The 26646-nt window shown below is 41.0% G+C and overlaps 2 long non-coding RNA genes across 2 annotated transcripts in view; one reads left to right on the top strand and one right to left on the bottom strand.

The window, feature by feature from the left end:
- Positions 1-26646, top strand: part of LOC145448396 (uncharacterized) — a 445163-nt gene that overhangs the window by 282654 nt on the left and 135863 nt on the right. The gene's annotated exons all lie outside the window — the stretch shown is intronic.
- On the bottom strand, positions 6441-10933 carry LOC145439639 (uncharacterized). The gene is made up of 2 exons (XR_013915303.1): positions 10111-10933; positions 6441-8281 (listed from the first exon to the last, which is right to left on the bottom strand). It is a non-coding gene; the product is annotated as an uncharacterized LOC145439639 (long non-coding RNA).

The raw sequence follows: 26646 nt of genomic DNA, 5'->3' as shown, positions 1-26646 counted from the left end.
AAACTTCGTTATGTATATTCAAAATACATATAGGTATAATTGACCATAGGCGCCTAAATGACTGGCGCCGAATGTTCCTGTGTTGGCAATCTGAACGTCACGAGACAAATAGGCTACCATCCCGCAGCGAAAAATTATATGCCAGTGAAGAACTACCAATTTGAAATCGTGTGCATCTTTTAGTTTAGTATGTTTGGGCGATTCTATATTTCTTGATATAGCAGACTGGAGATCACGAAATAAAAAATAACATTATGTAACGAAGTCGTACCAACGTGTTCGCCGTCCGAATATGTTTAATTATTATTTACGGGCCCTACAGTTTCCAAAACACCTCACTCAGCTCTATCGGTAAATCCGATTACGTGAGCAGAGAGGACAAGTAATTGATAGCAATATATATGCAATTGCCGATCTTATTGACCTATTTTATTTTGAATTATCGAAAATTTTCGTGCTCCACGCTGGCTCACTAAATGGGGATCCTGATTTCGTGAGAGAAGCGAACAACGGCACGGCGGGTCGGTTTATCACCCTATGGGAGCTCAAGACCTAACTGTTTTGGGGGGCCTGACGAAGTGCTGTTTCGTTCCTGCCAACAGGTGTACGCCCGAAGATGTTTAATTATTATTGAGTCTTCCTACCTTCTCAAACACAACTCACTCGGCTCAACCGGTCAATCTGATTACGTGAGCAGAGAGAGGATAAAAATTGATACCAATATATATGCAATTCCTGACTATATGACCGATTCAATCATTAACCCTTACGAGGTGGGGCCATATTTTGCAGAATTGACCTTCAATTTTCAAATTCTCACCGTGACCCCACCAGGTCTTGAATCTGGGCCGTTCCGGTTTACAAGTGGGCGGAGTATAGCCCTCTACCGATTCCACCCTTGATCGACACCCCATGACATGTCTGAGGTTTTGTAATAAGTTTAAATAAACAAGCTTTTCCCCAAAAAAATCTCTCTCTCTCTCTCAATTTTCAAGGCTCACCCTCAGGATGGCGTCAGAGAGAGGAATGTGATGCTTCAGTGCGTAGCCACTGTTGCCTGGTTTCAAACAAGCCGTCAACCATGGTTGTAAACCGCGCGGTTCGTCAGATATCGAAAAATGGAAAATACATATAAAATTTACAAATGGGCGTGGTCAGTGAGTGGTCATCAAGGTCAAGTTCATGATCAAGACTCAATCGGCCCCTACAGTCCGGTTTATGGCATAAAACAACGCGATATGCTTTCTTTTGTCATATCCAACCATTTGCAGGCATAGTATGACTCATATGCCGACTGCATTTGCACTTGAACTTGACCTAGATCTTGAAAATCACTGAAGTGTGACCAAAATTTACAAATCCCCCTCAGAAAACTTTCCAGAAAACGTTTTGATGTTTGAAACGGTGAAAGTTTACACAGAAAACCGTACATGTTGACTTCTGATGTTCTGGCAGATTTTCCGACAATATTTCCCACTCGGAAAATACCCGGAAGTTGTAGGTGATAACCATATTTTATTTTATTTTTAATTTTTTGTTTATTTTTACAAACCAAAATTTTTGAGTAAGGTACCAAATACATCGGAAAAGTCTCAGCTTTTCAAAAAACGTATAACCCGATGTCTAGGGCGTGTCAACATGGAGAAATCGATGTCGGAGACATGCCATATCAAATATGATACGCCCACCTCGTAAGGGTTAATTTTATAAATTTTTCGCGCTTCGCGTGATTAGTCGAGAGAAGCTGCCTAAAACGGACACCCGATTTAGATGAGAAAAGGTGGTAAACAGCCATCTAGCCTGAGGAGGTTTAGGGGCTTCGAAGTTCTGTTTATCACCCTATGGGGGCCCCCAAGAGAAACGTTTTTTTTTGGGGGGGGGCTGACGAAGTGCTGTTACGGCCCTTGGTATTGATAACTAATTTACAGATAGATGTGCAACAAGTGACTCACGATTGAATACGCCGAGATGCGTACTGCTTAGCCGGCAAAAAGCAGCATAACTTGTAGTCCTATAGCTCGCGACCCTAGGGTCTGAATAATTTGATATGTCGGTGTTTATCGAAAGCAAGTGTCGCACTGATTCCAAAAATACGAATTGACATCTCGCCCGGGCAATAAAACTACTGCGAAATAGCCAGCAAAGGTTGATTGTTCTGAACAACGGGAGCGCGGCAACACAATGGCCAATGGCGTCAAGCGAATGATTGGAACAATGCCAATTTTCATATTTTGGTGACTATTTTGGGTTCCTTTCATTGCCTTGGTATTCGTGCGGCCCCGGCCGTACTCTGAAATTCTAAATTTGGCCCTGCCACCGAAAAAGGTTGGGAACCACTGTTCTAGATCACGTTTGAACAATAACTCAATGCGACGAGGTTGCAATAAGAAATCAGTATATTGTACAGCAGAATAACTTTAGGTAGGCGACACGATCCAGAGTGCAGTTAAATGAAAGACCACGAGACAACAGAACACAGGGTATAAATGCAACGCAAGGCACACGAGGAAATAATGATTGGCGCTAATTACTAGTCCTATACAAGATAGAGTCAAACGATACCAACGTAAATACACGAGCATAACAGTCCTCCCATGTAAGTTAAAGGGTACAAGGAGATTCACGTTGGCCGATAGAAATCTGTTTGTTTTCTATTTCTAACGGGGTAACGTCTACCCGACGTACGAGCAGGACTAGCTGCATGACGTTGTGCCCTATTCCTGGCCAATGATTGCTCCGCTTGGGACTATTGAGGCTGAGCAACTTCCTGTGTGGATGTATCATTGCCAGCAGAAATCAAGCGTGGTTGGAGTTGGTTTTTGTGCCTTCTCCAATACCCATGATCTGTTTTTACGATGTAAACAACACGCCCCAGTATTTCCGTCACCACGCCAGGAACCCACTTTGGTCCGCTTCGGTAACTGCGAGCGTAAACCGAGGAACCAATCTCGAAATGAGTGACTGATTGTCCAGGCGTAACGGGTTTCGATTTGTCGAAGGGTGAGCACAAACTAACAAATTACGCGGCTGTCGACCATGTAAAATCTCGGCAGGCGTTTTCCAGTCTATGCCCGGGTGCGGTGCAGATCGGTATGTAGCGAGAAGTGTTTGGAGCGCGAAGTTGAGATCTTTTCCCCCGTCGCAATTTTTTATCAATCCAGCTTTTAAAGTCTGAACGAAACGCTCCGCTTCCCCGTTCGAGGCAGGGTGAAAAGACGGTGATACGATATGGCTGATTGCCAAATTAGAGCAAAACGTATCGAATTCATTCGACGTGAATTGCGGTCCGCCATCCGTGACAATTGTTACGGGCAAGCCTTCAATAGAGAAGACTTCCCTCAAAGCGTTGACCACACACAAGGTTGTGGTAGAACCGACATTCATTACTTTAACGAAAGGATATTTCGAATGCGCATCGACGATGACAAGAAACATTTTATTGTTTATTGGACCTGCGAAATCCAAGTGAATTCGTTCATCAAAGCTTTCAGAAGTTTTAGGCCATTCGCGATAATGACGATCAGGCGCTTTCATTACCTTACGGCAAGCGTCGCAACTCTTAACGAGATTTTCAATGTCGCGATTAATGGAAGGCCATGCGATGTAACGTCGCGCCATCTGCTTCATTTTTGCGATACCCCAATGTCATTCGTGCAACAATGATAAGACTCGCGAGCGAAGTGACTGCGGTATTACTACGTGCTGAAAACAATCAATATTGAGCATGACTATGCCTTCGTGCAGAGAAAGCGAGTGTTTGCGAGTCGAAAACCAAGAAAAATCATCAATGTGCAGTAGGGTTATGACTAAAAAAAAAAAATTGCCTGTAGCAGGAATTGATGAACGTTTTGGTATAAATTAAGAAAAATTATAATCATTTTGTTCAAATCGAAAAAAATGTCCCGCACAAACTAAGATCAATTTTCGACACTGGCCTAAATATGGAAAAAATTTAAAATTCAAAGATATTCTTTGCTACAAATTTGATCTTCAAATATATGTCCTTTTACACTTATTGTAAAGTTCATTCATCAATTTGACTTCCCTTTCTGTTATTATGTTAAAGCCAGGGACATCTACGACGGACATATCCGACTTTCAATGGGGTTTTGGGGCACTTTATCGCTGCAGGACATTCGACCGCAAAGATAGCAGCAAATAATCTTTGATATATTCTAGAGCCCGACCGATATTGGATTTTTGGGTCGATACCGATAAAACCAATATCTCACACCTTAGCCGATAACCCCAATACATTCAGCCGATATTCAAAAGAAGTTGGATGTATACATAAGCAAATCTTCAGAGGGCATTTATTTGAATTGAACATCTTTACAGCTATTGTTACACTTGAACATGAAATGCACTAGAAAGGCTGCATCTGGACACCTGTAAAGTGTAAGCTATATGAAATATATCAATATTCTCAGTCTAGCGATCAAAGATTATAGTTTTCTGGCTTCTTTCCGCCATGTTGTGACGTCACACGCAAACTGCCGTTAATTTAATCCAATGGCCGAATACCGATAATTCTTTCAAAGTGTGATATCGTCTCGATATTATCGACGAACCGATAATCGGTCGGGCTCTATAGTATATTCCATCTTTAGACATCTGGTTAGAATACCAGTCTTCCTGACACGCATTCGCGATAAATAAGCATATCCAGAGTTATTCTCTATCTGGGGAAGTGGAAGTACGCAACGCAACTCTTGAGCACCCTCTCGCATTGCGTAGAGATGGAAGTTTATGCCATTTGATCAGTGGTAATCTATACTATTTTATTTGAAAGAACGGCATGTTCTGCACATGCCATAGATAAACTTAAAATCATCCTTACATCCTTGGTTTTCTAATATTTTCATCTGAAATTCGTGCTTGGTGGATTGCACCTAGTTTCCGTAGTGTTTTACCACATCATCTCCAAATTTGTAGCTGAGAGTTTGATTTCTTCAAGACGTTGGATCGAAGAACTCTAATATATGCTTTAAGAATCGATAATATGATGTTGGCAAGGGATATGAAAACCCATGCTCATCATTGCATTTCGCAGTTTCGAAACAACGCCATTCTGCCGTCCAGTATCAACAGATGCTACGGTGTCACATATGATATATGAGTTTTTCAAATTTTCCTGTACATCATATTCTTCTAAGCGGTTTTCTAGACCGCTGAAAATACCTAGAGTTGTTCTACTTTCGCTTTTTCGAACACCCAGTTTGATTTTTGCCAGACAAATTGAAATTATACGATATATACAGTCTACATCTAAAATCGGAATTAATAATCAGTAGATAAATAAATGATATAGTCTGTATCTACAAAAGAAAGCCTATCCTCCATACAGTGAAAACTGGAAATTTTTTGTGCGGTAGGTTTTTGTTCAAACAGTCTTAACTTTTGAGAGTTTTGAAATCAGGACACAAAAGCTCATCATTTGTGACTACAGGCCACATAAAATTTTGAAATTTTTTTTCTAGTCATAACCCTAATGTGCACCTTTGGATTCCAATTACCATGAGTGACAGATAATTTAACTAGTTTCATGGTTTTTTCCTTCAGCGTCGCGTCGCGAATTTCATTGCGAGTTAACGGTAAGCATCGAATGCCATATTAATAGCGTGAACGATCTCCGCGAATATCGTATTGGTAAGCCATAAGCGTTAGTGCCCATCGCTGTAAGCGTTGCGCTGTAATCACTGGAATTTTCTTGTGCGGCGAGAAAATAGCTAGAAGCTGTTTGTACTCCGTTACGAGCGTAAATTTTCTACCATACAAGAATTGACGAAATCTAGTGACTCCGTAAATGATTGACAGAGCTTCCTTCTCGATTTGATAGTAGGCTTTTTGCGAATCGGAAAGCGTTTTCGATGCGTGCGCGATCGGTCTCTCTTCGCCATTGTGCTCGATTGAGAGGACAGCGCCGATTCCGAATTGAGAAGCATCAGTTGACAAAATGAGCTGCTTGTTTACATCATAATGAGCTAACTGCGTAGCGTCGACTATGTCGTTTTTGAGAATGCGAAAAGCTGCGTCACAGTCCGTATTCCAAATGAATTCCGCGTCTTTTTGAAGAAGACGGTACAAGGCAGCGGCTTTATTCGTGAAATTAGGAATAAACGCGCGATAATAATTGAGTTTGCCCAGGAATGCCTGTAGCTGGCGAACATCCTAAGGTTTGGGCAACTGTTTGATTGCTTCAACGGATTTGTTAGATGTGCGTTTGCCGTCCTTGTCGATTATATGACCCAGGTACTCGCAGAGGTGGTCAAAGTAGTCAAGAAAGCTACTCAAGTAGAAGTAGAAGTAGCGACGAAAAAATCTACTCAAGTACAAGTAGAAGTACTTCTTTCATGAGCAACCTAAAACTACTTGAAGTAAAAGTAGAATTGACTGACTCTAAAAGTACTCAAGTAAGTAAGTAGTTGTGAAAACGATCCTGATTGGATGGATTATAAAAAGCTGCAAATTGAGCTATGTGATAGGTGACGAGCTTGATTCATATTGATGCATACCAACAGGTATCCAATTTTCGATAGCATAAGCATTCGTCCACATCATGGGATGAAAATGATAGTATTGATAAGGAAATGCGATAATAATCCTCTGTTTTCTCAAACAACACGTTTTGGAAAATAGCAGGGTATGGCACCATCCCCCATATTATAAGACCCGTAGTTTAGTCGAAGAGCAATATGGAGAAGTTGTATAGGATACGGTGTAAATACTTTGCGCGATTAGTAAACGTTAATGAAAAATATGGTGGACCATAAAAATGCCATATTGTGTAGCTTTATTTCCATAAATTAAAGGCATTACTGCACTTGCTTTTATACTCCAACATGTATGTTATTCGGACAAAAGAAGTGATATTAATTATATCTCAAATAGGCCTATATGATACTGGGAATTGAAAGTGAAATATCAATACTACTTCTAAAAAAAGAATATGTATGTCATGTTTTTAGTCCAGAAAGTTTCAAAGGTGGTATGCTAAAACAGCTCTAAAACTAAGAAAAAGTCAAAGTACACTCTTCCAGATTAGGACACGCCATGGACATATATGCTAGATTATACGATATGACAAGAAAATGCTAGATTGCGAAACATCAGTTTCAAACGTTATGATGAGCCATATATACTGTGATGAATTATTTCATATGGGTGACGGGCGACAATGTGGTGTGAACGGAACCACGCCTACCTTCCACCTAAATTGTATTCACCGATACTTTCGTGAAATCATACTGGTCACTCCGTATCCACTGCGTGCGAAGCGCGACGAAATTCTGTGCTTTACTAAACTTTTATGAAAATTGAATGTTCATACTACGTGAAAACAGCTCCAAATTCCTCGGGCTGTCTTCCTGATTGGAAGATTGAACTACTTCTACTTGACAAACTGAAAATAGCGAAAAGTAAGTAAGTAGATCACAAAATATTAAGAAGTAGAAGTAGAAGTAGCGAAAATTTGATCTACTTAAGTAAGTACCAGAAGTAGAGGAAAACTACTTGAGTACTTCGAAAAAGTAGAAGTACTTCGTTACTGACCACCTCTGGGTACTCGATACTACTTTTGAAAAATTGACATTTCGCGAAGTTGACGGTGAAACCGTACTCGGTGAGGCGCTCAAAGAGTAGCGATAAGTTGCGAAAATGATCGCGTTCATCAATGCCAGTAACGATTATGTCATCGATAAAACTAGCAACACCGGGTAAGCCGGCGATCATGGCATCAACACAGCGTTGAAAATTTGCGGGACTGATGCGACTCCGAAACACATGCGTCGATAACGGAATAGACCGAATTGAGTGTTGATGACACACAAATTCTTCGCATCATCATCTAATTCTAGCTGAAAATAAGCATCGGCAAGATCAATTTTCGTGAAAATACAACCACCCTGTAACTTGTGAAGAATTTCATCTAAGGAGGGCAGGGGATGTTGATCTATCTGAACTTGTTGATTCAATGCTTTGAAGTCACCACAAATGCGTACTGATCCATTTGATTTAGTGACGGCAACAATTGGTGCTGCCCAATCACTCACACAAAAAAACATTTACCTCGATTTACCGCGAAATGTCTGGAAGCAGGGTGGCCAGCCACTTGGCAGTAATGTAGCATTATCGTCACTCAATGTTAATCCAACTTACACCCGTCCGGTAATCTAGCTTTACACGCCAGACTGCAATGTTACAGTCACCTCTGATATATTCAATCTACACTCTCTCCTGTACATTTACGACCGAGACTGTAATTTTACCGCCTACCTAGTACCTACACTAGGGTTATGACTAGAAAAAAAATTCAAAATTTTGTGTGTCCTGTAGTCACAAATGATGAGCTTTTGTGTCCTGATTTCAAAACTCACAAAAGTTAAGACTGTTTGAACAAAAACCTCCCGCACAAAAATTTTCCAGTTTTGACTGTATGGAGGATAGGCTTTCTTTTGTAGATACAGACTATATACTTTATTTATCGACTGATTTGAATTTAACTGACCCAATTCCAATTGCGAAGATTTAAAATAGTATTTTGGTACATTTTGACCGCCCAGATTGAATTATTCCTATCGTGTTCTCGCTTACAGTCAATATTAAATAATTATTAATTCCGATTTTAGATGTAGATTGTATATATCATATAATTTCAATTTGTCTGGCACAAATCAAACTGGGTGTTCGAAAAGGCGAAAGTAGAAAAACTCTAGGTATTTTCAGCGGTCTAGAAAACAGCTTAGAAGAATATGATGTACAGGAAAATTTGAAAATCTCATATATCCTATGTGACACCGTAGCATCTGTTGATACTGGACGGCAGAATGGCGTTGTTTCGAAACAGCGAAATGCAATGATGAGCATGGGTTTTCATATCCCTTGCCAACATCATATTATCGATTCTTAAAGCATATATTAGAGTTCTACGATCCAACATCTTCAAGAAATCCAACTCTCAGCTACAAATTTGGAGATGATGTGAAAAAACACTACGAAAACTAGGTGCAATCCACCAAGCACGAATTTCAGATGAAAACATTAGAAAACCAAGGATGTAAGGATGATTTTAAGTTTATCTATGGCATGTGCAGAACATGCCGTTCTTTCAAAGAAAATAGTATAGATTACTACTGATCAAATGGCATAAAATTCCATCTCTACGCAATGCGAGAGGGTGCTCAAGGGTTGCGTTGCGTTCTTCCACTTCCGCAGATAGAGAATAACTCCGGAGATACTTATTTATCGCAAATGCGTGTCAGGAAGACTGGTATTCTAACCAGATGTCTAAAGATGGAATATACTAGAGCCCGACCGGTTATCGGTTCGTCGATAATATCGAGACGATATCACACTTTGAAAGAATTATCGGTATCGGCCATTGGAGTTGAAAAATTAACGGCAATTTGCGTGTGACGTCACAACATGGCGGAAGGAAGCCAGAAAACTATAATCTTTGATCGCTAGACTGAAAATATTGATATATTTCATATAGCTTACACTTTACAGGTGTCCAGATGCAGCCTTTCTAGTTCATTTCATGTTCAAGTATAACAATGGCTGTATAAAGATGTTCAAATAGATGCCCTCTGAAGATTTGAAAATGTGCTTATGTATACATCCAACTTCTTTTGAATATCGGCTGAATGTATTGGGGTTATCGGCTAAGGTGTGAGATATTGGTTTTATCGGTATCGACCCAAAAATCCAATATCGGTCGGGCTCTAGAATATACCAAATATCATTTGCTGCTATCTATGCGGTCGAATGTCCTGCAGCGATAAAGTGCCCCAAAACTCCATTTGAAGTCGGATATGTCCGTCGTAGATGTCCCTGGCACTAACATAATAACAGACAGGGAGGTCAAATTGATGAATGGACTTTACAATAAGTGGAAAAGGACATATATTTGAAGATTAAATTTGTAGCAAAGAATATCTTTGAATTTTAATTTTTTTCCATATTTGGACCAGTGTCGAAAATTTGATGTTAGTTTGTGCGGGACATTTTTTTCGATTTGAACAAAATGATTATGATTTTATTAATTTATACCAAAATGTTCATCAATTCCTGCTCCAGGGCGAAAAAATTTTTTTTAGTCATAACCCTAACCTACACCCTACATGCTGTCCTTTGTAAATCAGATTACATGCCAGCTTCTAAATTCACGTACATCCATACCTATCCCAAAGCAACGCGATGCCAAAATACCGCAAAAGTTTCTTAACGCTCTAAAAACGACATAGGGACAACTGTGTATTCATTCTCGATTCACGATGAAAAAGTATTGCTGCTGGAGGTCTAATTCTTCTTCAGGAGGAATGCAAATATAGCACAAGTGGTCCCAAGAAAAAGGTGAATTATTTCCACCGCCGGATAAACTTCCAATTGTTTCTTTTTCTCGTCTTCATTGCTTCTGTGTGACTAGTATCTTGCAGTTCCACTAAAAAGTACTCATGCGTAAGTCGCTATATTAAGCAAAGTTCCAAACCTAGACATGACATTACAATAACTACTAAGACAAATGGGCTAACAAAAATATAACAATTTTGGAAGTACCGGTACTGGTACATTGTGTGATGACGGCTCCGCCTTTTACATGATATAGCAGAGATTCATGACTTACTTTATCCAATGCAGCGATTCTCAACCTTTTTGGACATGCGCCACCCTCGGCGATGGCCAAAAAGTTTGCGCCCCCCTGCACTTATCGTCACGTCAAAATGAGCACATCATCTAATACAGAGATAGGCAACCTTTTTGCTAATCACGGTCACATTTCAATTACTTAGGTAGCGTAAGGCCGCATTCCTGGGCATAGCCGCCGCATAGCAACCTATATTGCATCTAAGTCTGTCATAAGCAGTGCAGTTCACCAGCTATTACCAACAGCTACCCAGTGCACTGAGCTTTAGGCTACTGCCAAATCTATGAAGTAATGAATAGGGTGGAGTGAAAATGACTTTTTTTTCAAATCAAAAAAGGCCTTCCTCAATCCTGACAAATGATCTAAAACTTCAATTAAAAGTGACTTCAGGGTGTTGCCCCCATTTTCCAGCCGGCAACCCCCCAATTTCTGCGCGTGGGGGGGGGGGGGGGGTAAAATGGTCCATCTCGGCAACCGCTGGTCGTAGAGTCATGATATATAGCTCAAAATCTGCGGAAGCATCATGTTTTTATCTGTTTCCTGGAGAAAGTTTTCTCTATTGTGAACACAAAATGAGTTATAGCCAAAAAACTATATATACGCACATTTTTGTGGAAATTCAGCATTTATTCTGACGAATTGTGATCTGTCATTAGTTTTTTTTTTAAAGTATGTAACACACTGGCAATACCGAATATTGGGCCCATATTACAAATATATTCACAACACAGTCCTTTTAAAATCGGTTGAAAACATCATAATGAAACATTCACATTGAACGTCTTATATAAAAATGCATTCTTTTGTCAAGTTTTTTCATCAGTTTACGAGACTTAATTTTTCGGCGAATGAATTTTTCGGCCATCTCGTCTTTGAAATCCCGAAACGTACCCTGATGCTTCTGTTACGAGCTTTACATGATGTTCAATGCACTGTTTGATTGCGGCATGGATGAAACAAAATCAGAGGCTTCTCGCGGCATTCTTCCAACTCTGCATCAGTTAAGTGCTCAATCGCCGGAGAAAGTTGTTGATATAAGGTTCAATATCAACCAACTCGTGGTATACCTTTGCTTCCAAGTTCAACTTTGAGACGCAGAATAAACGAACAGGACCGCAGTTCAATTGGTTGGAACCGCTATGACTCTCAATGTCCAGGAGTGAATTTTATTCAGCGGCATGTTTTCGAATCGCCAGCACCTTGGTCACACCCAATTGAAAAAAACTACGTGGAAGTGTATCTTGTTGGCCAGTTACTCAATTCAAAAAGCTCTCGCCACCACTTATAACCTTTCCAAAGCTCCCATAGGAAATTGTTAGTGACTTGAATAAGGACCAGTTATATGCTTATAAATGTGCTGGGCAATTATTCAAGGAAATGCTGATGATGATCTGGCTTACTTGGAGGTTGGACCACCGGTTGCGCATTCAAGATGGCTAACTTTAGGATGCAGTGCAGAGTTTTACGGTATTATGTAACAGTTAATGAACCGCCTTTAAACCTGGAGATTCTGGTTCGTGTTTGCCTTGAAGTATATTTTCCAACTTGGTTTGAGATCAAGGGAAACAAACATATAACACATGGACCCAGAAACATCTTCAACTTGATTAAACAGGTTTTGAATTTCTCTGACCGAAACGTTTGAAAAATTGCTCCGAATTTGGTGATAAGAAACGGTTATTCCGCACACCCCGAAAATATTATGATTGCAATGCTGGTAGATAATAATGAAGACATACGAAATAAGGGTGTGACCAAGGTGCTTGCGTTTCGAAAACATGCCGCTGAATAAAATTCACTTGTGGACATTGAAAGTCATAGCAGTTCCAACCAATTGAACTGGGGTCCTATTCGTTTATTATGTGTCCCAAAGCCAAGGCATACCACGAATTGGTTGATATTGAACCTTATCAACAACTTCCTCCAACGATTGAGCACTTAACTGATGCAGAGTTAGAAGAATGCCGCGAGAAGCCTCTGATTTTGTTTCATCCATGCCACAATCAAACAGTGGAACGACAAGTAAAGCTCGTAACAGAAGCATCAGCACTGGTTTCGGGATTTCAAAGACGAGATGGCCTCATTCGCCGAAAAATTAAGTCTCGTAAACTGATGAAAAAACTTGACAGAAGAATGCATTTTGAATAAAAGTCGTTGAATGTGAGTGTTTCATTATGATGTTTTAAACCGATTTTAAAAGGACTGTGTTGTGAATATATTTGTAATATGGGCCCAATATTCGGTATTGCCACTGTGTTACTTTACTTAAAAAAAAAACTAATGACAGATCACAATTCGTCAAAATAAATGCTGAATTTCAACAAAAATGTGCGTATATATAGTTTTTTGGCTATAACTCATTTTGTGTTCACTATAGAGAAAACTTTCTTCAGAAGACAGATAGAAACATGATGCTTCCGCAGATTTCGAGCTATATATCATGACTCTACGACCAGCGCTTGCCGAGATGGGCCATTTTATTCCCCCACGCGCAGAAATTGGGGGGTTGCCGGCTGGAAAATGGGGGCAACACCCTGAAGTCACTTTTAATTGAAGTTTTAGGTCATTTGTCAGGATTGAGGAAGGCCTTTCTTGATTTGACAAAAAAAAGTCATTTTCACTCCACCCTAGTAATGAATGACTTACACGTTGGAATTGATCTAAATCTTCAGAGAATACCAGAAATTTGCTCAAATGAAGTTGAGGGCGACTGCTGGAGTTTGAATTTGGCGAGCTTTCTTGAATAGGTTTCTTTTTTAACAATCGTCTTCTGAAAATGGTTGTGAAAAAGATGTTTAGTCAGAATTCAGACAGACTTAGTCAATTTCTCGCGCCCCGCATGTTGAGAATCACTGATCTAATGTATTGAAGCAAAAGATTCCTCATTTGAGGTGGCATGTGCGCCAAACAAATCCAGCAGTGGATGGAAACTTCTCTATGCTATGACCCGAAAATTACATGAACAAGCCAACAGTTTCAACTCTTCTGTGGCGAAGTATGTGGTGTCACAGGTCACGATGTAAGTCGACTAATATCCAAAACAGAACAGAGAATGCGGCGAATGAAATATTTCAATAATGAAATCAAAGTCATCCCGGTGGTGTGCACAGCCGTAGATATTCACGGTAACAAATACTATGCAGTACCGGGGCCTACGAAATATCGTAGGCCCCGGCAGTACTGTACCTTTTACGATGCGTATCCCATTCAGCATTCCTAGGATCTTGAACGATCCACTTTCTTCAAGCACAACAATCTTCGCTCCACCCGGGTTGGAATCCCGGTACGTTTAGCGAGACTAAAAGATTCCATATTGGCGCTCCACCCTTTGCTCAAATCTCAATAATGGCCAGACGACGATACGACACTCGAACGATTTCAAAATGAGTGGTATTCATCCGCTGACATGCCACCAATAATATTTACTGGCCACGTTATAATGTTTGATTTAGGTCGTATTTTTTCATACAGAAACATTTATCATTACATATAGTCCCTTTCTTTTCCATCTAATCTCGTATAAATTGATATATATTCCACGTGATGTTCACTACTTACTGTACTTACTTAACCAGACGCTGCTTGTGATGTCACAGTTGTGCGTTGGTTGTTTACTACGAAACTCAGAAAAAGCAGTAACGCGTAACCCTAACCTACTGTAACCTATGACAGATCGCCATTCGCAATGTCCGCCATTAACAAATGTACAACTGAGCATGCGGTGCTGATATTTCTAGTTTCCCCAACAATATTATACATCCTAAACGGATATTTTAACTTATCAGTCCTATCCGTGGTAAACAACGTATAGCCATAGCCTTATAATATAATGTAGTGGCTATGGTGTACCACATTAGCTACTATTGTCAGTTGTTTCTTTTACCCTAGCCTAGTATGTACTTTACTTAAATTAGTACTAGGGCCAACTATTTCCGTATGATAGACCCTAGTCTCGCGAACGTTGTTGAATCAGGTCAAATCACCCCAAAAATGATACCAGTAACATTCAGTTCCACGTATAACATTGGCTGCAGCGATTTTCAAGCTAATCAATTTTGCCAATAGCCGGATAAACTGCAGGAACGAGTAACTGCCAGTAATTTTGCGAAGAAATTCTGGTAACTTGACTTTACAGCTAAATTAAGGTAATATCACATATCAAAATGTAAAATTACAAGCTACACACAGTTATTGGCTGCGACTGGTAATTCGTTGCAAACTTTACAGAGATTTCCCAGTAAATCTACCAGATTTTTTTCAGTGCTGTAATTGATTGGTTCGAGGATACCTTGATTGACTAATCTATCCAATTCGGTTTGAACAGCGATTTGCCTTGCGAAAGGCAAAGGACGTGGCTTGTTGAATACGGGCTTGGCATTAGGTTTCAAGTGAATTGTCACCTTTGTCTTGGTGCATCGTCCTAATACATTGCAGGAAACGGAGGGAAATTTGGACTTAGAAGATACCGATTTGTCGTTCGAATCAGAAATGTCAATAGTATTACATGATTGCGATTTGACCATCTGCGAGGAAATTACATCCAAAGCAGACGTTCCCTTAGCGGTCATGGAGAAAGCATCGCTCCAATCGAGACCAAACATGTTTTGCCCACGGTGTTCGTCGAAAACCACCAATTTTAAGCCAACTCGAACTTCAGAACCCACCTGCACGGTTACAGTGCAAATACCTTTCACTTTCAGTGGCTTGTCGCCGTACGCTACGAAAGAGCAATGGTATGCTGAGAGTTTCGGCGAGCCCAAAGTTTTGTACCCAGTCAATCCCACCATGGCGGAGGGTGCACCAGTGTCCCACTGTCTCGGCAACGGAATGCCGTTGATGCTGGAGTTGATCCAGAGCTGGTTTCCCACGCGTCGATATAGTTGATCGATGTCGAAGGAGAGGAGCGGCACTGAGCAGAAATTGACGGATGTGACCTGTTGCGTGATGCTAGGTTTGGTAGACATGCAGACAGGTTTGATATGACCTTTACGGCCACATTTCTGACATACTGAATGTCGATATTGACAGTCTTTTCTCTGGTGATCGATGAAACAGCGGCTGCAGGATTTCAGTCTTTCCGGGAAGTTGCCTTGGATGGATTTGAAGGTTTTGTCCCCTTCTGATAGCTTCCAGTCATTTTGTTGACGATGGAAGTATATTTAGCGTTACTCTCGCCCTGAATAACCCTATCAGTTTCCAGCGTTCTCACGTATGTTGCGGCTACTTTGAGAACGTCGTCGAGGGATGGATTGGTTTGTGTTAGACAATGCCGTCTCACATCCGCGTGCGGCGTTTCTTTAATGATGCGATCGCGCATTAGCTCATCAACGTAGCTCTGATCACAGCCATCTCTTGAGCATATGAAGTTGCAATCTTTGGAGATTCCGCGTAGAGTAGCGATCCAAACGGCGTACGATTGTCCCGGCTGCATTTTGCAATTGTAAAATTCGTACCTGGCTGCTTGCACATGAATTGAGTCCTTGAAGTGTGTGGACAACTTCTCAGTCAACGCGTCGAAGGATTGTGCACTGACATCTGCAGCACCAAACAAATTACGTAGAAGCGAGTAGGTTTCAGGTCCGACCCATGAGAGTAGACACGCTCTTTTCTTCTCCACATTGGAAATGCCGTAAATTGCTAGGTGATGGTTGAATCGTTGAAGATACTGGTCCCATTTCTCCTTTGATTTTACAAATGAATCAAACTTGGGAGCGGTAGCTTCAGATGTTGACGCACCGGGACTCAACCTCTGCGTTAACTGTGCCATTTCTTCTTTGTGTTGGTTTTTTCTGTTCCAACCCAGCCATCACTTACGCCATTGCTTCGCCATGCTGTGCGCGTTGTTCCGCCATCATTTCCTGCTGCTTCTCGAGAAGCTTCAATATACTTGCTTCCATGATATATACTCGTCGCAGAAATAACTATGAATCCGACTTCTGACACCAATTGTTATGTTCTAGATCTTGTTTGAACAATAACTCAATGCGACGAGGTTGCAATAAGAAATCAGTATATTGTACAGCAGAATAACTTTAGGCAGGCGAGACGATCCAGAGTGCAGTTAAATGAAAGACCACGAGGCAACAGAACACAGGGTATAAATGCAACGCAAGGCACACGAGGAAATAATGATTGGCGCTAATTACTAGTCCTATACAAGATAGAGTCAGACGATACCAACGTAAATACACGAACATAACAATGCCCTCACGCTTTCTAGGTTTTTTTCAACAAAATGTTTCGAACTATGTATTATATCCGACAGCGCGTAGCGTGTGAAAATCGAAGAAGAAGGCACTGTATATCCGGTTTGAGAGTGAGAACCTCTCGTACATAAAATAAGTTTTGAAGCTTTGTGCACTAAATGAATAACGGAATATACTTGTATTTGAGAGCTACAAATTAAATTGTCAAACTATTTCTTCATCGTATCATAAAGGATCATACTATCTATTGTTCACAGCCTCACATGAACGTTATAGCCTACAATATGAGTTGCTTTGTTTGGAATATATTCATGGTAAAATTAATATGTGCGTACAGTACTAAATTCAATGTGAGCAGATATATGCATCGCATTATCAGTTGACTTTCTTATAGTTACGCAAAGCACTAAGACAACATCCAATACCATTAATTTCCCCGTAATGCCAATCACAGCTGTGAATTTCGCTGGATCAGCTGGAGTACGATAATATTTGAAAGGGGGCGCTGGAGGAAAAAAGGTTAAGAACCACTGATTTAGACATTACCCTATTCATCGGCAATGTCGGGATTGGTTTCATGGACAATGAATGCACTTGGTCGCCTGTTCTTTATTTATCAGTATGCTGTAAAAGTTTGACCGCTTTCAAGTCACATCTGCTGGTCTGCATGCCCAATCTTCAATATTATACAGTGTTTTTCTTCAAAATCTCGGAGAGACTTACGCCACACCTGAGATCCTGTGGCGACACACAGTTTGGGAACCACTGTATATCTATAATATATTTTTCTAGTTGCATAGGCTAACCTTATTCTGCTAATTAAGACATTGCAAAGTACTCATGATCCTCACAGATATAACATACCCCCTATTTTGTTGTAGGCATAATAAAATAAAATCAAAGGTCCCGGTAAATATGTATTTTAAGTTCTAAAACAGTGTTTCTCAAACTGGGGGCGCACCTCCATTAGAGGGCGTTGAAGCATATTAGGGGGGCACGAAGCCGTCTGAAAAAATTCGTCTCTTGCATTCGAAACAAGTTTAATTTGTGCGGAAAAGTGTTTCAATAACGTCAACATTACGATTTTAATTGTCATCATTTCGATGATCGAACCACCCATACACTAAGACTATATTTTGAATGATGCAGATCGTACCGATCCGGAGATGCCTCTGATAAGAGTAATTGGTGAATGCGTATAGCTGTTAGTTGAATACGTAGCTGATGCTTTTATTTAAGGTCGGTCTGTCAAACATATGTTCTGAGTGCATAAAAAGGTACAAAATTAGGAAGAAGAAATATATTTCCTTATAAGTTCACCTCATATGCTAGGCTTACCATACGTCCTCTTTTAAGAGGATTTGTCCTCTTTTTTTGACTTTTTTGAAAGTGTCCTCGGAGGACGCCCTTTTGTCCTCTTTTTTTGAGATTTTGTCCTCTTTTTTGAAAATTTAGGCAGATTTAGAGCAAATTGCGAGTGATATGTCGCATATTAGCACAGAAGTGAAGCTCCGGCGGGTATTTCGGAGTGAAAAACGGTGATTTTAGCTCTGAGCGAAAAGATGACCTTTTTTTTTAGTCAACCGATCACAAAGTGGGAAAAATTAACCGGTTTTTCAGAATTTTACTCCGGTTTTGCAAGTCGCAAAGTGTCCTCTTTTTTGATTTCCAAAATATGGTAAGCCTGTCATATGGCATATATATTATGCTTTAGAATCTAAGTACCGTAACCGTAAAATTGAAGTGGCTCACGAGTAGCCAATCCATGTTTACTGAATTACCATAATTGTAAGTGGTGCACATGCATGAGTACAACAATTCTGGACAAAAATCTTCAAATCACACCCTTCTTCGTGTTTGTTGTCAATCGCGATCCGCATTCGACAATCCTGCCCATTAATACGTATTATCAGTGTAACGCACCGCCAATTGGTAACAAGCGTGTTGCCAATTAGCAAGATTCGCCTGCCCTGCACAAAGCATGCGATCTCCTGCTGAATTGGTTTGTCATTTGTACGCTACACGAGCATAATTAGGTCGTTGATTGCTGACCCGCTCGCAATACTCACTAATTGTTTGCGTCAACAACCGGTCTGAGCAATCCTATCTAAGACAGGCCATGTACGCAAAATATCATCGCTGACCTGAATAATCGCGTGTTAGGCCTGTCAATACTTTGGCTGCTATCTACAATCGTTGAAAGAGAATGCCGTGAAGCAGAGGTTTTTAATAGATACGCCCTCCTTTATGACTGCGAAAAAGATCGTGCCCCCTTACAGCCATATCACAACAAAAGGCAACAAGAATGCTGGCTATCCCAACGGACAGTTTGATGGCATGGGAGGTTATGAATGTTGAAGAGACAGTTCTCAAATATGAAATTCGAAAGATTAAACATAGAATGCTACTATATATTTTTGGTAATTTCAGGCCTATACGCTAGCTAATTAGTAAGCAATTATGGAAAAAGGGGTAAAGATAGCGATTCTGATCCAATCTGATGTCGCTTATGTCAAGCCTATATAATTGGCCCCCGAAATATGCGGTAAGTAGCCTAGTATTTGAGATCAGACTTCTTATAATACAGTTGTGAAGTTATTTAAATATCGTACATTTTGCATGTTGCGCAAATAATAATCCGAAGGACATCAAAGAAAATAATAGAATCCATATTATTTTGTTATAAGGCTATGGAAACCTGGCAGGCAGTACAATAATAATGTCTTTCTTAGGATCCGCAACTTTGGCCGAAGGAGAAAATGTCAATCTGAAGTTCAGGGAAAGCTCCGTTAACGTCGTGACCGGAGATCAAATCAATGTAAACAAGCTCGTCTACAACAGCACCGGCGCTGAAGGAGAATCACCTCCTGGGATTAAAAGTGAGTATAATGTTCTTTCATTCAATACGGTTTGTAAATTTGGGAGAATGGTCTGCTGAACAGTGGCGTAGCAGCCACTTGGCGGTTCTGGCTCTGCGCCAGGGGCGGAAGGCTCCAAGGGGGCGGCAAAATGAGGCTGCATAGTGAGAGAGATATGGTATTCTTTTTCGCCTGCATCATCGAGATGCCTTGACGACGGAGATGCGATATGTACTTCATAGTAAGGTAATCTAGTCTGCACCCCGTTTTTTATACTCCCTGATTGCTGAGCGCGGGATAACCGCGGATACCAGTTTTCGAGTCTTTGTTCTGACCCGGCCGGGGATCGAACCCACGATCAAGAAGCCGGACGCATCACCATTACACTATTTCGCTCGGCGTGTAGAGAGCCTGCTAAAATAAGAGTGCTTGGTAGTCCTATAGCTTACGTCCCGTGAGCTAAAATTTAATCAAACAGGTCTCAATCTAAAGCTAGTGTCGCGCTGATTCCGAAAACACGAATTAATATGTTAACATGGCGCTGGAACCACTCCGAAATAGCCGTCACGGCCGCTTGTTCGGAGAGTTCGCACAAAAAGGAGAATGCCTGGCGAACAAACAGAAGATGCAGGGGCAGGCCTCAGTGTTGTTGAAGAATTTAGACGATGCATGTTTCAAGCTTAGGACAGATTTAAACTTGAAGCTGAAAGTAGGTTAACCGGCATGCACCACTTAAACGATATATTTGGATTTTTGAATTCCCACGCGCTGCTGCAAAGCAAAAGTCACAATTTCTTCACCAGCGCTTTTAGAAGCACTTATGACGACGAGGTGGACTTTTTCGAGTTAGCTGCGGAAATTGACATGCCTTATACCGTCGAATTAAGGATAATATAAAGCAGAAGATTGCTACCTTTTCGTACAAACCAATATGAGGCCTCTAGGACAGGGGTTCTCAACCTGGGGGGGGGCGCGTGAAAGCATCTGAACGGGGGGCGAAGAAGAGGTCAAATGAATTTTATTCGCGCTCTGCGCGATTTACCCCCAATTCACGCGTGTTTCTATATATATAGACCGAATTTCATATTTTTGAATTCTCTAATCAACAGTCATAACCTTCCATGCCATCAAACAATCTGTTAGGGTTGCTAGCATCCCGGTTGGATTTTGTGATATGACGATAAGGGGCGCGGAATTTTTCACTATCATATAGGGGGGCGTGTCTAAAAAAAGTTGAGAACCACTCCTCTAGGACGAACACAAATTAAAGTATGATCATGTGAAGTTGTTCAACTTGAGATTTTAAAAGGGTTAACCCTTACGAGGTGGGCGTATCATATTTGATATGGCATGTCTCCGACACCGATTTCTCCATGTTGACACGCCCTTAACATCGGGTACTACGTTTTTTGAAAAGTTGAGACTTTTCCGATGTATTAAGTACCTTACTCAAAAATTTTGGTTTGTAAAAATAAACAAAAAATAAAATAAAATACGGTTATCACCTAAAACTTCCGGATATTTTCCGAGTGGGAAATATTGTCGGAAAATCTGCCAGAACATCAGAAGTCGACATGTTTTCTATGTAAATTTTCACCGTTTCAAACATCAAAACGTTTTCGGAGGGGGATTTGTAAATTTTGGTCACGCTTCAATGATTTTCAAGATCTAGGTCAAGTTCAAGTGCAAATTCAGAGTCATAAACAGGTTTACTATGCCTGCAAATGGTTGGATATTACAAAAGAAAGCATATCGCGTTGTTTTATGCCATAAACCGGACTGCAGGGGCCGATTGAGTCTTGATCATGAATTTGACCTTGATGACCACTCACTGACCACGCCCATTTGTAAATTTTATATGTATTTTCCATTTTTCGATATCTGACGAACCGCGCGGTTTACAACCATGGTTGACGGCTTGTTTGAAACCAGGCAACAGTGGCTACGCACTGAAGCATCACAATCCTCTCTCTGACGCCATCCTGAGGGTCAGCCTTGAAAATTGAGAGAGAGAGAGAGTTTTTTTGGGGAAAAGCTTGTTTATTTAAACTTATTAAAAACCTCAGACATGTCATGGGGTGTCGATCAAGGGTGGAATCGGTAGAGGGCTATACTCCGCCCACTTTTAAACTGGAAAGGCCCAGATTCAAGACCTGGTGGGGTCACGGTGAGAATTTGAAAAGTGAAGGTCAATTCTGCGAAATATGGCCCCACCTCGTAAGGGTTAAGAGGCTAGTGCGGAGCAGTGAAACCAAGCTTGATCGTAGTGCAACAGCGTTTGGTGTTTTACATTGGTTGGTTAATGCAAAGCTACTTGATTCGACACCATAGTTATGCTCGTGTCTGAAACTTTATCTGAACATTCGTGTTTCAATTGCGAGCTGTGTGAGGACTGATTAAGTCTTATTTAGTTCTATCATGAATAATGATCGGCAATCAGCTCTCTCCGTTCTGTCTATAGAAAGAGACCACGTTCAAAAACTTGAATTTGAGGATATTATCGCTGCTTTTGCTTTGAGGCGGCCATTGATTTTCTATTTGCAGCTACATTCGTTCGCTATTTCTTGTCTTTATTATTTTTGGCCTTATTAACGTCGAGGCGGTGAGGCTGAGACGCGGCATAATATTTGTAATTATTTCTATTGACAGGATTACTTGAATATGAATCTATGTCGAAATTGATGCGGTCTACTTAGGGTGCGGCATTTTCAAGAGAGCCAGGGGCGGCAGCACATGCTGCTACGCCAGTGCTGCTGAAGGCACCTTTTCAATAAGTTCAAAACATGTGAAGAAGTTTTGCCAGGCCTAGAGGTCATGAAGATTTCATTAGTGTTCTGGCATCTCTGGTACCCCAAACCCAATGAAATTGGAAAATTGGGAAATTCATAGATATACAACATTGTCATAAATGTTCCGCGCTGCACGCAATTTAATATTGCCAAATATCCTGAATATTGGTTACCCTCGCCAAGAACAGATACGCATTATTTATAGAAATTGTCATTTTGTCTTAGGCCATTACCGTGCCACGACGCACCAAGACATATGTGGTTTTAGGCCATGCCACATGCGACTCCGAGAAGTGTGTCAGAACAATCGCCTGCGAGAAATCCTTGGCCGAAAAGGACTGCCCCTATGCTGACCGAAAACTTCGATATGTTGTCTATAACTGTCCATAGCCGATAAATAAATGGCGTCAAATGATTTTGTCCAAGAAATTTGAATCCCACAAAACAAATGTCGTCCCGCAGGAAACTATTATTTGCCGGTATCTTTTGACATAGCAGACATGAGGTCACGAAATAACATGCAATGAAGTTGTTATACCAATGGGTCCACCCGAAGTTGTTTCATCATTTTTAACGGCCCCTACATTCCCAAGATATCTCACTCAGCTATACCAGTAATTCTGATTAAGTGAGCAGAGAGGAAATGAAAAATTGATAACAATATATATGCAATTCCAGATCATATTGACGGATTCAATCATGAATTATACAAAAAAATCGCCTTTTGCGAGTCTAGCTAGACCAGTGGTTCCCAAAGTGGGCGCCAGCGCCACCCTGGGGGCGTTCGCGAGCGTGGAGGGGGCGCTGGCCATGAAATGGGCGATTGGGGGGCGCTGGCTAGAAAATTGGGCGGTAGGGGGGCGCTGAGAGCAAATGCGGGCGGTGTAGGTTTCGAAGTCAACTGCTGCGTATAGTGTTGAAACGATTGATTAAAATAAAGAGGCTATATTCGCAGCACCAGAAAAGTCCATTGTTAGGCTACTTGACAATGTTATTCCTGCAGCATACCCGAAAAGCGTGGTTCATTGTGTGCTGCTGGGAGATCTACGAAGTCTATTTGAGCAGTTATTGCTCACAGCAAGATGTGATGGCTTTTATGAGATTTTATTATCTGTTTCAAACGATCGTGGATTTTCAACAGTGCTGTTACGGTGGCCTTCGACACGGCTTTCTGGTTGTGTGAAACGACATCAATCCTATTTGATGGTAGTATTTCTCAAACTTTGAGGGTATAGAATATATCCGTTCATATGGTATTGATAAAACCTGATAAATGTGAACATGGCACTGTCCGTATTCACTGACAAGTCAGTGATAGACAATTTACCGAAATTTTGCGACACGTCAGCTGTTCTATTTCTCAAGCTTGGCTATGAGCTACCGGTCCAGCCCGAATACCGGGTTTTGATGAAGAAACATGAATAAATCATCTCACAAAATTAAACGAGGATGGTGATTTGGTGCCACGATATGTTCCAATTAGAAATTCCTCACCGGATAATCAATCCATTCTGTGAAGTGTCCAGGCATGAAATGTTTGAGCAGCTGATTACATTGTAGTCAGGGTTACCATACGTCCTCTTTTAAAAGGATTTGTCCTCTTTTTTGACTTTTTTGAAAGTGTCCTCGGAGGACGCCTAAACGTCCTCTTTCTTGAGAGTTGTTCCTCTTGTTTGAAATTTTTGGTTTTGAATGTACGTGGAAATTGGACTGAGATATAGGAAATCAGCGCCCGAGTATCGGTCTGGCGGGTGTTTCAGAAACTGAGCCAGGAAAACGACCTTTTATTAGTCAATTAGCCACAAACTCGGGAAAAATTTACCATTTTTTCCGGATTTTACTCCATCATTGTAAGTTTGAAAATTTTGATACAGCGTCATCGTTTCAGATTCCCAAAATATGGTGACCCTAATTGTAGTGTAGATCTATTTTGAGTTTTAGTCGTTACCCTTCCTCGCTCATATTTGATAGAACGTGTTCTCAGCGCCGTGTCCAAGTTTCTGACTCACAGCAGAAACCGATTTGCTAGTAGGCCTACATGCAGTGAACACTGCAGGTTTTAGACTGATATTGTTCCTATCAAAACTTGAACCCAATATGACGAGAATGATGATACTGATACACTAGCTTCATCCGTCTCATTATTAGCTGTATTAAATGCAGAACAACTTTCGTTTTAGGATTTGGTATGGTGAGGGGGTGTCGGGGGGGGGGGGGGGGGCGGTGTCACTTAATTAGCTGTCCAGGGGGGCGGTAGCTCAAAAAAGTTTGGGAGACACTGAGCTAGACGATTAAAGCTTACTTACCAAGTAGTCCACAGAACTCGCTGATAAGTAGCGGCCCAAAAGGTACAGCCGGATGGACTGCGTCCCCCGAGAGTCAGGTATACCCTATGAGGGTGGGGGCAATACAAATGATTTTTGTTGGCTGACGACGTGCTGTTACTGTCCCGCATTGTCAATCGTCCTCCGATTCGCTTGTTTCAACATTTTTATGATATCAGGCTCACGCACTACACCGTGTTGGCCGCGTCGCACCATTCATTTTCGCATTTTGATTTCTGATTGTGACGAAATAGCGAATGCTTCATGGCTACAGAGAGGTAAATCTACAAACCAGTTGTCACGCAATGAATGAACGTCCTACTACCTTTCCGTGACCTTAGGTTATGCCCAGGACGTGTTATTTTTGGCATTTCAGCAGCCAGATGCCAAAACTGCCAAAAATAAAAATTTGAAAATGCAAAAAAATAAGCATTTTTTGGCATATGCCAAAAATAACTCGGCCTGTCAAATAGTGTTTTTCGTTCATGGAGTTGTGTTAGCAGGACGACGTTACAAGCGAGAAGAGCGTTTGTGAAAGGCATGTTTCTTAATCTGTGTCCAACCCACCCATTAGGGGTGAAAGCATGGTGTCCTAAATGGTGTGGGCACGGCGAGATTGAACGGCTGACTGCATTTGGTTTACGTCATACTTTCCATTTGTCCAAAGGCAATTTTACGACCATTTTTGACCGACTTGTCGAGCGTAAATTTGATAAAACGGGTATCAATGAGAAGCTGTCGCAGTACTGATTATTAAAATATAAATTATATTCTGCTCATAGAACTGGAACCCCCAAAATCAACCACGATTTTTGCATTGTGATCGAGTTGAACATTGTGACGCAACAAACTGTCTGGCTATTTCTGAGCTGCATAGTCTCGTTTTGCCAGACAGTCTTGTTGCGTCAATGTTCTTAAACAAGCTAACCTTACCAGGACACTTCCATGCGAGTTGGTAATATTAAAGCCACCTGAAGTGACAAAAGTCCTCCAAAAATATATCGGTAGACTGAAGGAGAAATGATAGTCGGGCTACTAAATAGAATGAGCTGAGCGACAACACAGGGAACTCCTAGAAAAGGGTCGGGAAGAAAATTCTTTCCGCGATGAGATCGATGGCACTGGCGAAGTGATCTCTTTTCATGGTGCATGGAAGGCGGTTCGGCCCTCCAAAGATTTTGAAGCTCTGAAAACCTTTTGTGGATGACTGGCAACATTCTTTCCCTAAACAGCTACTGTTGAAGCCGATATTTCCCAGATTCGCTGGGCAAGAAATGAATTTAGGAGAAACTTAGCTGACCTGAGTTTGGAACCACTGTTACAGTGCAAACGATTTAAGTCTATTCAACAGCTGTAACAATCAGCTGTTGAGCGTGTTTGTTAGGCTTTTATTTCTTTTTTTGCTTATTGGCACCGATTCCGATGGATACTGCACATTTCGTGGTTTCGTTTGATATTATTAACCTATGAAATCGTTAGGTTTTTTCTTCTTCTTATTGTTTGTTGGCACTGATTATACGAGGATGCTGCAGATTTTGTGGTGTCTTTTGACAAAATGGCCCAAATAAAGCGTTTTTGTGACTAATTCGAGGCTGAAACTATCTATTTAGAGGTCGATGCCAAAACTGCCAAAAATAAAAATCGAAAAATGCCAAAAATAAGTTATTTTTGGCAGTTTTGGCATGTGCCAAAAATAACACGGCCTGGTTATGCCGCTGTCAAGATTGCAACGTCACAATTTATTAACTCGACCAACCATCTGCAACAACAACGACAACTACACTGCGGACAGCGGCTACGTTTTCTTACCACGACATGCAGCAG

The sequence above is a fragment of the Botryllus schlosseri genome, chromosome 1, assembly GCF_051294905.1.
Source record: "Botryllus schlosseri isolate E-star chromosome 1, Bs_hap1, whole genome shotgun sequence".
Lineage (NCBI taxonomy): Eukaryota > Metazoa > Chordata > Ascidiacea > Stolidobranchia > Styelidae > Botryllus > Botryllus schlosseri.
Note: the sequence above shows the minus strand (reverse complement) of the source record. Positions and strands in the feature narration are given on the sequence as shown.